Here is a 16,464-nt window from a genome sequence, read left to right on the forward strand (position 1 = left end):
GATTTGGGATGTCATTGCATGTAAATTGGCAGTTGCATTTGCCTTCCAAATACACAGTCACTAACAGGATCAACGGGTAGGGTGGTCCTAGATGAAGAAACAATGGAAAGCTTGCCAGACTGCGCTCTCAATGGCAAGCTCCGTGGTTTTAGCTGGTTAAACTCTAGCAGTTACCCCAACGCACACTCTGGGGTCCCCAAGCCTTGGCTCTTGCCAACCTGCGACTAATGCTTTCCAGGATTAGGTAAGCAGGATGTGTTCTCCAGGGAGAGTGTGCATTCCGTGTAAAGATGACTTTCATGGAAATCTGTTTGTTTTGGAGACTCTTAAGCACTGTGATGGGTTTCCGTGAGTGTCAGACACTTGGCTGACCAAAAATAAGTCACTACAACAACAAGATTACATTTGTATAGTGCCTTTCACGTCGGGAGGACATCCCAAGGCGCTGGACAGTGTACAGCATTTCACATCCTATAATGAGCTTTCATAACAATTCTTGCTTTTGATAGAGCATCCTTCATGTCGAGAAGACGTCTCATAGCGCTTCACAGGATATATTGTAAAGGATAGTGACTGTGTGTTTTGTAGGCTAATGCAGCAGCTAATTTGCACACACTAACGTCCCACAAATGGCCATAAAGTGAGTGACCCATTTTATTTATCAGGGGGTGGCGGAGGGGGTCCAGTTTGCATTTCTCAGTTGCACATTAAGGATCCCAGTGGAAAAGAGAAGGGAGTTTCTGTCTCCCAGTGTCCTGGCCAACAATAACCCTGATTAATCAGACAAGTCACCTCATGGCTGTTTGTGGGGCCTTGCTATGCAGAATTGGCCGCTATGTTCGCCAACGAAAGCACCGTTTACCGCAACACGAGGTGTTTCAACTTCACAGACGTTCTAATACCGATAGTTATTCCACAATTGATAATAATAAACCTTGCATTTGATATAGCGCTTTTCACGTCTTCTAGACGTCTCAAAGCGCTTCACAGAATAGACTGTAAAGTGAATTGACTGTTTATTTGTGGGCGAAACGCGGCAGCCAATTGCACACAGCAGTGTCCCACAAACGGTCGTGGATTGAAATGAACAATTTATTATTCTTTGGTTTTGGAGGGATTATTATCAGGCATACAATGATACAATTATTAAATGTATAATATAAGAATATGGGAAACATGACATGTAATTGAAATGTCATTTCTTGCTTGCCCAAGCTGTGAAATGTCTACATTTAACTGCTCTGCATAGATATACAACTAAATTAATAAACATTTCAAAATACACTGTGCACTATCAATTCCATTTTACAAAAGCTTGACAATTTGACAATAAATCATGCTTTCGCAATATCTGAAAAATTTCAACTCAAATTAATAAAACAATTGCACATTTGCCCAGTATCATCTATTATTGAATATATTAACAAAATAAAATTATGGTACTTTTCTAAATATACATGCTTTATATGGCAGTGAGGGGAGGAAAACAAGCAATGCTTTCAGATTACTTAATTGTGATATTTAACAGCCACCATGCAAACATATGTTTCTAAAGTTTACACGAGTGAGTGACAAAATATACAAAATATACGAATGACGTTAAGTTTAGTACATCTGGTTTTCCTTTAACAAAACGCCTCTCCATTTATCCCCAAATTAGAAGAACGAGGTGTCTGAGGAAAATGCACCAGCTAGACGGAAATCATCTTTTAATAAGACACAGTACATGTGTTGTGGCAAAGATTTCGAGTAGGGTGCTGGTCGAGGCACGGTTGTTCGAAGAATTATTTCACGGCCAGTAGGAGGAGGAAATTCAGGGACTGCTCCAGTGCTTGGCCTGCACTCAGAAGAAGAAACTGGGTTCATCATCAATTGGTGTCAGAGTAGCAATTGGCTGTAAAGAGCAAATTAGCCCCATTACTAATCCAGCCAGATGCACAAGTCTTTCTGATAGCTGTCATTATTTGTTGAGCAATGTGCTCAAACCCATTGCAAATATCTCATTAACTACGCATTGCACATAAACACTTTCTCTGCACTCACACAATTGCCCAACAAGCACATAGTCGCTGCACTTTACAGTAAATCCTGCGAAGCATTTTGGGGACATCCTCTTGATATTAACACGAAAGCTATATTAAATGTAAGGATCATTATTAAATACACAACTCTATAATTTGGGGTTCGGGTTTCAGCATTTCACACCAGTGATCAGCCAGCAAACACAAGATCTAAGGAACCTGTGCTGTGCATGTGTACTTTGTTAGAAGTGACAGGTTGAAGGTTGAAGGACCGGACTTTGGTTCACCACCTTGAATGATCTCACTTAAAATTCACTCGAGGAATTCACTAACTCAGCACTCCTCAGCCTCTCCTCTCAAATCTGAATTTGGAAAAGTTGTCACCGTTCAGAAAGCTCCCTTTATCATCTCAGTGAAGAACCAGACCTGTTTTCGAGTTGAGTGGCTTTTTTATGTTCGCCATCATTCACTTGGTCATGAAGGTTTTGTGCTGCCTTATTCCACCGTTGCTTCTCATGGTAATGTTATTGGTAAAGGAAATATCTTGATTATCAAAGCCATTGATCGCTTTTTCTTATCTTCAAAAGCAGATCTCCACTTAAAGGTCCGTTAATGTTCACTGCCCCTAACAATTATCTCCCTTCACTCCTCTTGATTCATGCCAGAGTCCTTCATGATCTGCACAAGGACTGCGCAGACCAGATTGCCTTTTTACAGACAAGTAGCTTTCATTCTCAGTATAAAGGTATGACTGAACGTACAGCACTGCACAGCCTTACAGCTGTGTATCATTGGTTCATTTCTTAAGCAATTATCTTAAGCCTAATTCATTTTAATTATTTGTTGTGGTCAGCCGGGTTTCTGACCCACATGGAAACCCATCACTGTGATCAGCCGGGTTTCTGACCCACAAGGAAACCTATGACTGTGATCAGCCGGGTTTCTGACCCACAAGGAAACCTATCACCGTGATCAGCCGGTGTCTGACCCACAAGGAAACCTATCACCGTGATCAGCCGGTGTCTGACACACAAGGAAACCTATCACTGTGATCAGCCGGGTGTCTGACACACAAAAACCTATCACCATTATCAGGCAGGTGTCTGAGATGCTACCCTGCACAGAGGGCGCTATATTACTGGAAGTTATTGTTGTTGTTGTTTGACACACACAGAAAAGTGATCCGCCAATCAACTAACAATCGGGTTCCTACTTACTGCTAGGCAAGCAGAGGCGTGTGAGTAAGGAAACTTCCCAACATTTCATCCTGCCCGGGAATCAAACCCAAATCCTCTCGCTTGCCAGGCGAGTGCTCTAACCACTGAGCTACAGGACTCCAATTGGCAGAAAGTGCATGGACAATTGCAGGAGGAACAGATGCCATGGAGTTTTGCAATGTCACAACCAGGCAGCGACAGCACAGATTACAAACCAACGGGTAGGGTGGTCTCAGCTGGACAAGTAGCAGGAAAGCTATATCAATGGCAAGCTATGCGATTTTAGCTGGTTAGACTCCAGTATTTACCCCAACGCACACTGTGGGATCCCCAAGCCTCGGCTCTTGCCAACCTGCACCTAATACTTTCCGGAATTAGGTAACCAGGATGCATCCTTCCAGGGAGAGAGTGCATATTCCATTCCAACAGTCTATCTTGGATTTTTATGTGTAGGTGGGATGCTCTTAAGCACGGTGATGGGTTCCCGCATCTATCAGACACCCGGCTGAGCCCTCAAAAAATACAAAGATGTCTTTCTTGCCCATTCTAGTGCTCTGGTTTAATTTTTCTAATCTTCAAAAAGAAGCTTTTATGACCCTAAAAAAGTCCAGATAAGACTTGTGTCCAAACCGGGCTGGTACCTCACTTATCTTGTGTCTGGGTGAGTGTTAGGTGAAATAGAAAAACAAAAGTCAGAGTGCATTAATACAAAGCCCTTCACATAATACAGAACACTTCAATTCAGAACAGCAAGTCTCCTTGCCGCCCATACTGATTTCAGCTAAATGCAGCAATTGACTTTATTTTTAATGGTTTTTGTATTTGGTCCTGTAACAATATTAATAACAATAATAATCCTTGCATTTGATATAGCGCCTTATCACGTATTCGAGACGTATCAAAGCGTTTCACAGAATATACTATAAAAGTGAATTGACTGTATATTTTCTGGATGAAACGTGGTAGCCAATTGTGCACAGCAGCGTCCCACAAACAGTCGTGGATTAAAGTGACCAAATTATTATTTTTTTAAGGAATTATTATCCCCGGAAAAGCGATCCATCAATTGACTAACAACCGGGTTCCTACTTACTGGTGGGTAAACAGAGGCGTGTGGAGTAAGGAAACTTGCTCAACATTTTGCCCTGCCGGGAATCGAATCCAGGTCCTCTCGCTTGCAAGATGAGTGCTCTGACTACTGAGCTCCAGGACTCCATAATAGGAATAATGTTTGCCATCGTGATACACGTCAAAGTGCTTCACTTATTTAGTCCTGTTTAATGGAAAGTGCAGTACACCTTATTTTGTGGGCAAACGGGGTAGCCTATATGCGCACAACAGTGTCCCACATATAGCCATGAAGTGAGTGACCAATTTTATTTGGGATATTGTTAGCTAACCTCCCTTCTGTTTTTGAATAGGGCAAAATGTTGACAAGTTTCCTTATTTACTCCACACGCCTCTGTTTACCTTGGATTAAGTAGTTAGTTGATTAGTTAATCAACAGTTGATAGTTGATTAGTCAATTGGCGGATCGCTTTTCCGGGGGTAATAAATCTTCAAAAAAAAATTATAATACTAATTTGGTCACTCATTTCATGACTATTTGTGGGACACTGCTGTGTGCAATTGGCTGCCACATTTCGCCCATAAAATATACAGTCACTCTACTTTACAGTATATTCTGTCAAGCGCTTTGAGTCGTCTCAAAGACGTGATAAGGTGCTATATCAAATGCACGGATTATTATTATTATCATGGGATCTTGGAAGAGTGAGATGATTTAAGAACATGATTTGACAGTGAAGTGATTTGAGAGTGAGATGATTTGAAGAGTGAGATGATTTGAGAGTTAAGTGATTTGAGAGTCAGGTGATTTGAGAGTGAGATGATTTGCGGAGTGAGGTGATTTGAAAGCGAGATAATTTGAGCGTGAGATGATTTGCAGAGTGAGATGATTTGAGAGTGAAATGATTTGAGAGTGAAATGATTTGAGAGTGAGGTGATTTGAGAGTGAAATGATTTGAGAGTGAAATGATTTGCAGAGTGAGGTGATCTGAGTGAAATGATTTGAGAGTCAGGTGATTTGAGAGTGAAATGGTTTGAGAGTGAGATGATTTGAGAGTGAAATGATTTGCAGAGTGAGGTGATTTGAGAGTGAAATGATTTGAGAGTGAAATGATTTGAGAGTGCAGTGATTTGAGAGTGAGATGATTTGAGAGTGAAATAATTTGAGAGTGAAATGATTTGAGAGTGAAATGGTTTGAGAGTGAAATGGTTTGAGAGTGAGATGATTTGAGAGTGAAATGGTTTGAGAGTGAGATGATTTGAAACTGAGGTGATTTGAGAGTGAAATGATTTGAGGGTGAAATCATTTGAGAGTGAGGTGATTTGAGAGCGAGATGATTTGAGAGTGAAATGATTTGAGAGTGAAATGATTTGAGAGTGAGGTGATTTGAGAGTGAAATGATTAGAGAGTAAGGTGATTTGAGAGTGAAATGATTTGAGGGTGAAATCATTTGAGAGTGAGTTGATTTGAGAGCGAGATGATTTGAGAGTGAATTGATTTGAGGAGTGAGATGATTTGAGAGTGAGATAATTTGAGAGTGAAATGATTTGAGAGTGAAATGATTTGAGAGTGAGGTGATTTGAGAGTGAGATGATTTGAGAGTGAAACGATTTGAGAGTGAGGTGATTTGAGAGTGAGATGATTTGAGAGTGAGGTGATTTGAGAGTGAAACGATTTGAGAGTGAGATGATTTGAGAGTGAGGTAGTTTTGCTAATCACTTGGCCAGACAGAGCCTTTTTTACTCCAAGTTCAGTATTATTCTGCATAACAGTCCAGATATTAATACCAAACTCTGTCCCCACCGGCACGTGGAACGATTTAATGGATAAGTGTCAAGTCTTTAAGTTGGAGATGGAGCAATACGAAAAATAAAAACATAATCATTGTGTATAAAATAAACAAGTGTTGAGATTTCTATGTGCTCAGAATCCGGAGCAAAGTCCTGTTCAAACTCCAAATCCCTCCGATCCTTCCCATTTCAGGTTAGTTTAATTCCTTCACAACCAACTGCGTGGAAGCAATATGCACTGTTGTGTGCACACTCACGCAAACACTCCTACTCACACGCACTCATACTCAGACACACACCCACACTCAGACACACTCTCTCACACACACTCGCACTCAGACAAACACATTCACAAAAACACACACGCACATACACACTCTCACACTTACTCAGACGTAATCATAATAATAAACCTTGCATTTGATACAGCTCCTTAATAATAATAATAATAATAATCCTTGCATTTGATATAGCGCTTTTCACGTCGGGAGGACGTCCCAAAGCGCTTCACAGAACACACTGTAAAGTGAATTGACTGTATATTTGTGGGTGAACGCGGCAGCCAATTGCCCACAGCAATGTCCCACAAACAGTCGTAGATTGAAAATGACCAATTTATTATTGTTTTGTTTTGGAGGGATTATTATTAGGCTCTGTGTGGAGTAAGGAAACTTGCCCAAGGTTTCACCCTCTGCCTGGAATTGAACTCAGGTCTCTCGCTTGCAAAGCGAGTGCTCTAACCACTGAGCTACAGGACTCCACTCCTTAACACCTTGTCAAAAAGGGCTTCACAGGATTCAGTTTAAAGTGCTGTGACGGTGTGTTTTTGCAGACTAACATGGCAGCCAGTGTACACAGCGATGTCCTGCAAACAGGCATGAAACAATTAATGAAGTCAATGGGTATTCCTAGATTAATTACTGGTATTAATTATTACTGTGTTAATGGTATTAATGAGTATTATTACATAATCCTTGCATTTGATAACTATTATTAATAATATATTCATAAGATATAATTAATGAATAAAATCATGCATTAATTTATAATTAATAAAAGTTATGTTAACAATTTAATGATTAGAGCACTCGCCTCACAAGCAAGAGGACCTGAGTTTGATTTTTGGCAGGGCGAAACGTTGGGCACGTTTCCTTATTCCACACGCCTTTGTTTACCAAGCAGTAAATAGGAACCCTATTATTATTATAATTATTATTATTATTATTATTATTAACCCGGGGGAATCAATTGGCAGCTTTTCCGGGGGGAATAATTCCTTCAAAATAATAATAATTTGGTCCCTCAATCCATGACTGTTTGTGGGACACTGATGTATGCAATTGGCTGCCGCGTTTCGCCCACAAAATATACAGTCACTACACTTTACAGTTATTCGGTGAAGTGCTTTGAGACGACTCTAAGACGTGATAAGGCGCTGTATCAAATGCAAGGATTATTATCATCTGAAAACTAAAATGAAGAAACGTAAATACTAAAGTTCGGAAGTGGGCTTAGACATATTGACAACAATGTCCTTCATTTAGACAGCCATACACAGCAGTGTTTCTATAACAAATCAAATTGTACCAAATGCAAAGATGATTATCATTATTTGTAGGTAAATGAAGACTAGAAATCTGTGGTCAAATATCTAGTCTTCGCGGCCACCTCACCCCATCCATCCCCAAGAGAGTTCAGTTTGGTAAAGCGCTAAGCGGTGTGATCCTGAGTTACACAACCAGAAGATACCCGGTCTGATTGTGGGGGATCTTGGCTGGTTGGTCAGCAGTAAGAGCTGCTGCCATTGGGCTCAGTGTCCCCGGATTAAGGAGCGGAAAGGCAGACCAGGTTCCCTCTTCTTAACCCTATCCAACAACAACAACAACAACAAATTGGCGCTCCTCCTGAATGAAAGGCGCTATACAAATGTAATTTGTTGTTGTTGTTGTCTCACATCAGAAGGACATCCCAAGGCGTTGGACAATCAGGGATCTGCACCCAAGCTGGTTGGGATCAGGTGGGTGGAGGCAGGGAGGAAAGGGGTGGGAGGTTGACCAAAGGCATGGTCTAAGAGGAGGGCTTTGAGACAGGTCTTGAAGGGGACAAGGGAGTCAATTCACTTAACAGTATATTCTGTGAAGCATTTTGAGACGTCTTGAAGATGTGATAAAGGCGCTCTATCAAGTGCAAGGATTATTATTATTATTATATAATGTAATGTATAACAATTATAAACAGTAGATACTTAATATATGAGTATAGAAAATATATGAGTATAGAAAATGAGTATAGAAAAATAATAAAATAATATTTTATTATTAATGGTATTAATGGGTATTACTGGGTGGTAGTTATATTGAGGAGCTGAATGATGCCTCTTTTATTTTGGCCAGCCAGGTGCTTGTAACAAGTGGAAACCCAACACCTCGCTTAACAATATCTAAACTGCTTTGAGTTCCAAACGTGTATGGAAATCTCCCTGTGTCTGGAATGGAATCGTCACTCTCTCCCTGGAGGGACGCATCATGCTAACCCAATTCTGGAGAGTATTAGGAACAGGTTGACAAGAGCCAAGGCTTGGAGACTTCAGAGTATGCATTGGGGTAATTGCTGGAGTCCAACCAACTAAAACTACATAGCTTGCCATTGACGGCACTGTCTGGCAAGCTTTCCCGCTGCTTGTCCAGCTGGGACCACCCTACCCATTAGGGCTTAGGCTTTGCTATGGGATGTTTAATGTCAACCTTAACAGGCAAAGATGAGGATATAAAACTTCAATTTAATATTGAATTCAATTTAATAATACATTCAATAGAAATGTCAGTCTGGCTCAGCTGGTAGCACTCTAACCTCTGAGTCAGAAGGTTTATGAGGTCAAGTGCTACGTTGGGTACTTTGAGCTCACAGTCCAGGCTGATGCTCCAGTGCAGTGCTGGGGGGAATGCTGCATTGTTAGAGGTGCCGTCCTTCAGATGAGATGTTAAACTGAGGCCACGTCTGTGACTGTTCAGGTGGACGTTAAAGATCCCGCGGAGCTGTTGGAAAACAGAAAGAAGTTTTTCTTTCCCGGTGTCCTGGCCGACAATACCCCAGAGAAAATTGATCACTCATTTCACGGCTGTTTGTGGGACTTTCTATGCACAAAGTCGCTGCTGCATTTGCCCACAAAACACCTGCGAAGTAGTTTGAGCCGTGAAAGGTGTTGTGTCAAATTTACGAGGTAATGACATAAATACCCTGAAGGAATGATAGTAATATTCCTTGCATTTGATAAAGCACTGTATCACGGCTTCAAGACGTCTCAAAGTGCTTCACAGAATACACTGTAAAGTAAATTGACTGTATGTACTGCAAAGTATACACTGTAAAATAAATTCGCCCACAAATATACAGTTAATTCACTTTACAGTCTATTCTGTGAAGCGCTTTGAGACGTCGAGAAGACGTGAAAAGCACTATATCAAATGCAAGGATTATTATTATTATTATATTATTATATATTTTGTGGGCAAAACTCGGCAGCCAATTGCACACAGCAGCGTCCCACAAACAGTTGTGGATTGAGTGACCACATTATTATTAATTTTTTTTCAATTTTTCCAACCGGGTTCCTACTTACTGCTAGGTAATCAGAGGCGTGTGGGGTAAGGAAACTTGCTCAATGTTTCGTCCTGCCCGGGAATCAAACTCAGATTCTCTTGCTTGCAAGGCAAGCGCTCTAACCATCAAGCTACAGCACTCTACCGTTGAACACCCATGGGAGCTCTGCTGTTGTTGAGGAGAAATGCGTGTGACCAGGCTTGGAGAAAGCCACAAGTGTGGCGAGGATAAAGCCAGAGAACAGGAAGAGGCGCTCAGCTCAGATTGAGAATGGGAGCTGAATGTTTGAACCATTCAAGTCATTGAAAATCACAGGCCCAGTTACTAAGGTTGGAGACTTGACGTCTTAGGTCACGTCCTCGTCAGCTCCACCATCCATAGCTCATTCCTCCAAGCCTCGTTGCTCTCCTCTGCACTGTCTCTAGGGCCCATGCAGCCCCTTATGTCATGGTGACCTGAACTGGATGCAGTATTCCAGGTGCGGCCTGACCACAGCACTGTACAGCCTCGCTGCTCTCTACTTTTGAGATCTTGGCCAGATTCCCTGTCTTGCTCCACCCGCTCCCATCACTTTGCTCGGGCCAGCTGTACGTCAACAATAACAACTTCAATTTATATAACACCCCTCACGCAGGGTAGAGTCCCAGATAGTGGTGGAGCACGACACCGAGCCGGGAGGAGGGGGAGGTAACTGTAGGCACAGACGAAGAGGAAGGTCTTCAGGCATGACCTGAAGATGGGGAAGGAAAGGGCAAGGAGGAGGGTTTCAGGAAGAGCGTTCCAGATTTTCAGGGCATAGTAGCTGAAAGCGCATCCACTGATGGTGGAACAGAGGGCATGAGAGACATGCAGGAGGCCAGAGCCAGTCGAGCAGAGGGAGTGGGTAGTGGGTTGGGGAGTAAGCAGGTTGGAGAGGTAGGAGGTACCAGGGCATGAAGGGATTATGCCTGCCATAAACAGGGGGAAGCTTGTCACGAGGCTAGCGAAAGGTTAACGTAAAGGGGGCAGCTTGTCACATGGCAAGCAAAAGGTTAACCTTATCAGGGGACAGCTTGTCCCAGTGAGCATTACAGAGTTCAAAGTGTTAGGTGCATCAGAGAAATGCACACACAAACCAAACTCCAGCATTACCAAATACAATGCTGTATCGGAGGCATTCTGAAGGGATAATGACCCCGGATTAATCATATAATGCTTCTTTTTGTGTTCTAAGGTCACAAAGCCCGTCAAAACCCCATGTTCAGGAAGCATATTTCATTTGGCTTCAGTGAAACTTCAATCGTGTGTGAATTTCCCAAGCTGTGGAGACGCCATTATATCATTCATCAATCTCCACGCATTTGCTGGGTGTAAATTCTTCTCTGTGTTTATTGTTTGGTTTTATTATTAGTCTATTTCTAAAGCATTATGTTATCCAGACAGACTTTATCTCTAACGGCCGTCCCGTGGGTGTTCACACAAATATGTTTCCTCGAGATTAATTGGGAAACGTATTATCTGATTTCGCCAAAATGCATTGAAAGAAATGTCAAGCCCACAGAGCTGCCCAGAGCATGGGAGATGGCCAGCCGGTGACACTCCCTCTAAATGCCGTTTGTTGTGGCTAACAACGATGCTGGAAACAAGTCAGCCCATCGTGAGCTGCCTCGGGAAATCACTAAGAAAATAGGAACTGACTCAAAGTGCCCATGTTTGTCTCGCCAAACTTTGCAGGCAGTTGTTAAGGTTGGCGTGTGTGTTAGCAAGTACAGGAGATTTACAGTGAGGGACAGGCAATGAACCAGACTGAATCTATTCATGCCATTCACTTCCACCACCCTCAGCTAATTGTACCTTTGTTAAAGGCTAAAAACAATCAACTCATTGTTTGGGCCTGAGTATATTTTTCCAATGCTTTTTGTGTTCCCCGTCAGGAAGCGAGTGCAGTACAAAGCTGTCAACAGTAATGATGTCAGGAGCAAGCTTTACTGTATACAATGCTTCTTTGGCTCAGACCAAGTTAGTAAAAGTGTGCCGTCATTCTTAGCTGCGCCACCTTGCTTGCACTTGGACATTGGGAGGCAAAACAGTGCCAACAGGTCACCAACAAACTACAATGTACAGTCGCTACACTTTACAGTAAATGCTGTGAAGCACTTTTGAGACGTCCTGCTGACATGAAAGGATTTATTATTATGGTCTAAAATTAATGTGTCATTTCTCATTCTTAATAATAATCCTTGCATTTGTATTTGATACAGCGCCTTATCATGTCGTCGAGACTTCTCAAAGCACTTCACAGAATAAACCGTAAAGTGAATTGACTATACTTTGTGGGCGAAACTTGAAATGATTGTAATGCAGTAAAGTGGAGTGACTGTTCATTTTGTAGGCGAAATCTGAATGGAGTGCGATTGTCTGTGGAGACATGGAGAGACAGAGGCTTGATACTGTAGGAATGAAAAGAGAATGCTAGTGGGGGTCAGGAGGGGATGGAGAGCGTCAGACACAGAATGACAAAATCAGACAGACATTTACAATACAGAGTCTTTAATTATGGTTTTGTCTGGCTGAATGGCACGATTTGAAAAGCCAGTCAACGAGATCAGGGCAACAGCCGGCTTGACTCGATTTCAATTCCTCTTCTCTGATTGTTTGACCTGTGCCCGGAGATGAGAACACTCGCTGGGAATGTGTCCACTCTCCTTTTATCCGCTACAATTGCAGCTGTCAGCAAATCACCACTGTGGATGAGCATAGAGCAGGGATAGCAAACTGGGCACACATTCCAAGTGTGTGCAAAGCCATTTGCCCAAACCAAACCAGACATGTAGCTTAGTGGTTAGAGCACTCGCTTCACAAGCCAGAGGACACGGGTTCGATTCCCGGGCAGGGCAAAACCTCAGGCATGTTTCCTTATTCCACATGCCTCTGTTTACCTAGCAGTAAGTAGGAACCCGGTTCCTAGTTGATTGCCAGATCGCTTTCCGAGGATAATAATTCCTTCAAAATAAATTTAAAAATAATTTGGTCACTCAATCCACGATTGTTTGTTGGTGGGACACTGATATGATGTGTGCAATTGGCTGCCGCGTTTCATCCATACAGTCAATCCACTTTACAGTATATTCTGTGAAGTGCTTTGAGACGTCTCAACTAGGTGAAGGCGTTAGATTCAATGCAAGGATTATAAACCAAGGCCCAGCTCCGGAACAGTCCTGCCAGATGGGCAAATAAATGACAACGTCAGTCACACAGAGCCCCTCAAAAGATGAATCCAAAATCACATCATGATCCAAGACTGATCCAAGACTAATTCAGCCGCGATATGCATCCATAATAATATTGGACTGGCCCAGTCACTCACACGCTTGCCTACGAGTTAGAATGTTGTGGGTTCAAGCCCCAGTCGAGGACTTTGAGCTCACAGTCCAGGCTGAGGCTCCAGTGCAGTGCTGGGGGAGCGCTGCATTGTCAGAGGTGCCGTCCTTCAGATGAGACGTTAAACCGAGGTCCCGTCTGTGCCTGTTCAGGGGAATGTTAAAAATGGAAGGACGGACTGTCACATGAAGAACACCAATTTGGCTGAGGCACCAGAAGGATGCAGCACTGAGGACGTCTCCGAGCCCAGAGAAAGGGGAGCGAAAACCACGACAATATTACTCCCACTTCCCCCGTGAAGAAAAAATATGTTTAACATTTCATGACTGCAAGAGAAGGAGGTAGAAACCAGTGTTGCTTTGATGTTGGTGGATAACTAAGGGCAAGAGAAACGTCGATTCTTCCATTGACTGCCCTTCGACGTCTACCCCACCCCTCCAGCAACATGTAGTTCTCCACAGCCACTGGGTTAATTCTATTTATTACAAATCTCTTCAGTGTCCTTTTCTCACCTTGAGTCTCCACTCTCTCAACACGAGAATGTGAGAGAGTCTGAGACACAGACAGACAGACAGACAGACAGACAGACAAACAGACAGACAGAAGAAAGTGACAAAGAGAGTGAGACAGAGTGAGCGAAAGAGAGAGAGAGAAAGAGAGAGAGTGGAAGAAAGAGAGAGAGAGAGAGAAAGAAAAGTGAGAGAGGGAAGAAAATGAGCTGTGGCACTTGCTTACAAAATACACAGTCTGCGTTTTACAGTATATAATAGATAATAATAATTTGGTCACTCAATCCATGACTGTTTGTGGGACGCTGCTGTGTGCAATTGGCTGCTGCGTTTCGCTCACAAATATACAGTCAATTCGCTTTACAGTGTATTCTGTGAAGCACTTTGAGACGTCGAGAAGAAGTGAAAAGCCTACACAACAACAACAACAACAACATTCCATTTATAAAGCGCCTTTCACGTCAGGAGGACGTCCCAAGGCGCTGCACAGTTGGGTCATGACCCGAGCAAGGGGGAAATGGTCAGGGTGAGGGGAGGGGAGGGAGCGAGGAGTGGGGAAATGGTCAGGGTGAGGGGAGGGAAGGGAGGGAGCGAGGAGGGGGAAGAGAGTCAAGAGGGGAGCTGAAGGCTCGGTCAAAGAGAAAGGTCTTGAGACCGGCCTTGAAGGAGGAGAGGGAGGAAGCGGCGAAGGCACTGGGGGATAGAGTTCCAGAGCCTCGGGGCTGAGAGGCTGAAGGCCCGACCACCGATGGTAGGGCGATTGGGGCGGGGGACGTGGAGCAGACCGGAGCCAGAGGAACGGAGGGTACGGGCAGGTAGGTAGGGGGATAATAGGTTGGAGAGGTAGGAGGGAGCGAGGCCGTGGATGGCCTTATAGGTGAGGATGAGGATCTTGAAATCAATCCTCTGGGGGATGGGGAGCCAGTGGAGGCGAGGCGAGGGTGGGAGTGATGTGGTCGCGGTGTCTGGTGTGGGACAGTACACGAGCTGCAGAGTTCTGAATGACCTGCAGCTTGTGGAGGGAGGTGGCGGGAAGGCCGACGAGGAGAGAGTTCCCATAGTCCAGCCTTGAGGAGACAAAGGCGTGGACCAGAGTTTCAGCCGCGTGAGGGGTGAGGTAGTGCCGTAGTCTGGCGATGTTCCCGAGGTGATGGAAGGCGGTGCCACTTGTGGTGCGGATGTGAGGGAGAAAGGATAGCTCAGGGTCGAACAAAACAAATCAAATGCAAGTATTATTATTATATCTTCTGAAGTCCTTTGAGACGCTTTAACAATGTGATAGGTGCTGTATTAAATGCAAGATTTATTTTTAATATTAATTGCAAGGATTATTACATCTTCCAAATGATACAGTGCTTAAAAAACAGATAATTGCTGTGTCAAGTGCAGTGACCAATTTTCACACAGCAATAACCCACAAACAACCACGAAGTCAGTGATTGATTTTATTTCAGGGATTATCGGCCAGGACATCGGGAGAGAGAAACTCCCTCCTCTTTTCCAAAGTGCCGCAGGATCTTTAACATTAACCTGAACAGGCACAGATGGGACCTCGGTTTAACATCTCATCCAAAGGACAGCACCTCTGACAATCCAGCGTTCCCCCAGCACTGGGCTCGAGGGTCAGCTTGGACTGTGAGCTCAAATTCCCCGACGTAGGGCTTGAACCCATAACCTCCTGTGATCTTGATGTAGGTTGACCAGTGATCCGGGAATAAATAAATGGATGAGACTTTGAGAGTTTCATTCTGATATTCATGGACACTAAGGTGAGACAAATGTTTCACTGTGAATTGTTTCCTGAGTTTCACTGAGTCTCCCCAGGACATGAAAGACACAAAGTTTACACAGTCTCGGATCTGGGGAATCCTCTCACCACTGTATAGCTGCTATCTAGTTGAAAGAGGAAAGATTACTCTTGACTCTATTTCAAAGGATGGAAGGTATTAGCAGGTCCTTATCTCTTGGCAATTCACAGCCACGCTATCTGACACACCACAAAGAAAAATAACCGGTAGTTTGTGAGGATAAGGACTGAGCACTTTACCACAGACATCTTAAATAATGATCATCAAACGCATAACTGAGTGCACTCCGCCACTAAATGCTGATGGTATCTGCACTCGGTGCTTATTAATGGCACCCCAGAATCCAGCCCAACTGCTTCCAATCAGTGAAGACATCAATGATAGTGGTGCACACACACAGCACAAATCACAAGATGGGCGAATGCAGACGGTCCTTCGGACCATTTGATCTCATCCCTCCACAATCGGTCTCCCATCACAGCACCGGCATTTCTCAATGAGTCCCAGCTGAAGGTTGAAGAGCCCGAGCATGTCCACTTGTTGCTTACAACTTATACCTGTAACAAATGTTAGGTGTCAGCCTAACTCAGTCAGAAGCACTCTTGTCTCTGGGTCAGAAGGCAGTGAGATCAAATCCAATGTCAGGGACTTTGAGATCAAGTTCAGGCTAAGTGCTCCAGTGCAGTGTTGGGGGGAGCAATGTAATAGTCAGGCGTCTGTTCAGGTGGATGTTAAAGATACCATGGTACTATTTGAAAACTCAATACACTACTGTTTGTGGGACACTGCTGAATGGAATTGGATGCTGCATTTCACCCACAAAATATACAGTCAATTCACTTTACAGTATATTCTGTGAAGCGCTTTGAGACATCTAGTAGATGTGATAAGGCGCTATATCAAATGCAAGGGTTACTATTATGCAAGGGTGGAGTCCTGTACTCAGTGGTTAGAGCACTCGCTTTGCAAGTGAGAGACTTGAGTTCAATTCCAGGCACAGGGCGAAACCTTGGGCAAGTTTCCTTACTCCACACAGAGCCTAATAATAATCCCTCCAAAACCAAAAACAATAATAAAATTGGTCATTTTC

The 16,464-nt window shown here is 43.4% G+C and overlaps 1 non-coding gene across 1 annotated transcript; it reads right to left on the reverse strand.

Annotated features, from left to right (window-relative positions):
- Positions 1-3,283: 3,283 nt before the first annotated feature.
- On the reverse strand, positions 3,284-3,357 carry trnaa-ggc. Its single transcript has one exon. It is a non-coding gene; the product is annotated as a tRNA-Ala (tRNA).
- Between the last annotated feature and the right edge of the window lie 13,107 nt (positions 3,358-16,464).

Source organism: Callorhinchus milii, unplaced genomic scaffold (assembly GCF_018977255.1).
Source record: "Callorhinchus milii isolate IMCB2004 unplaced genomic scaffold, IMCB_Cmil_1.0 Scaffold3, whole genome shotgun sequence".
NCBI classification, from domain to species: Eukaryota; Metazoa; Chordata; class Chondrichthyes; order Chimaeriformes; family Callorhinchidae; genus Callorhinchus; species Callorhinchus milii.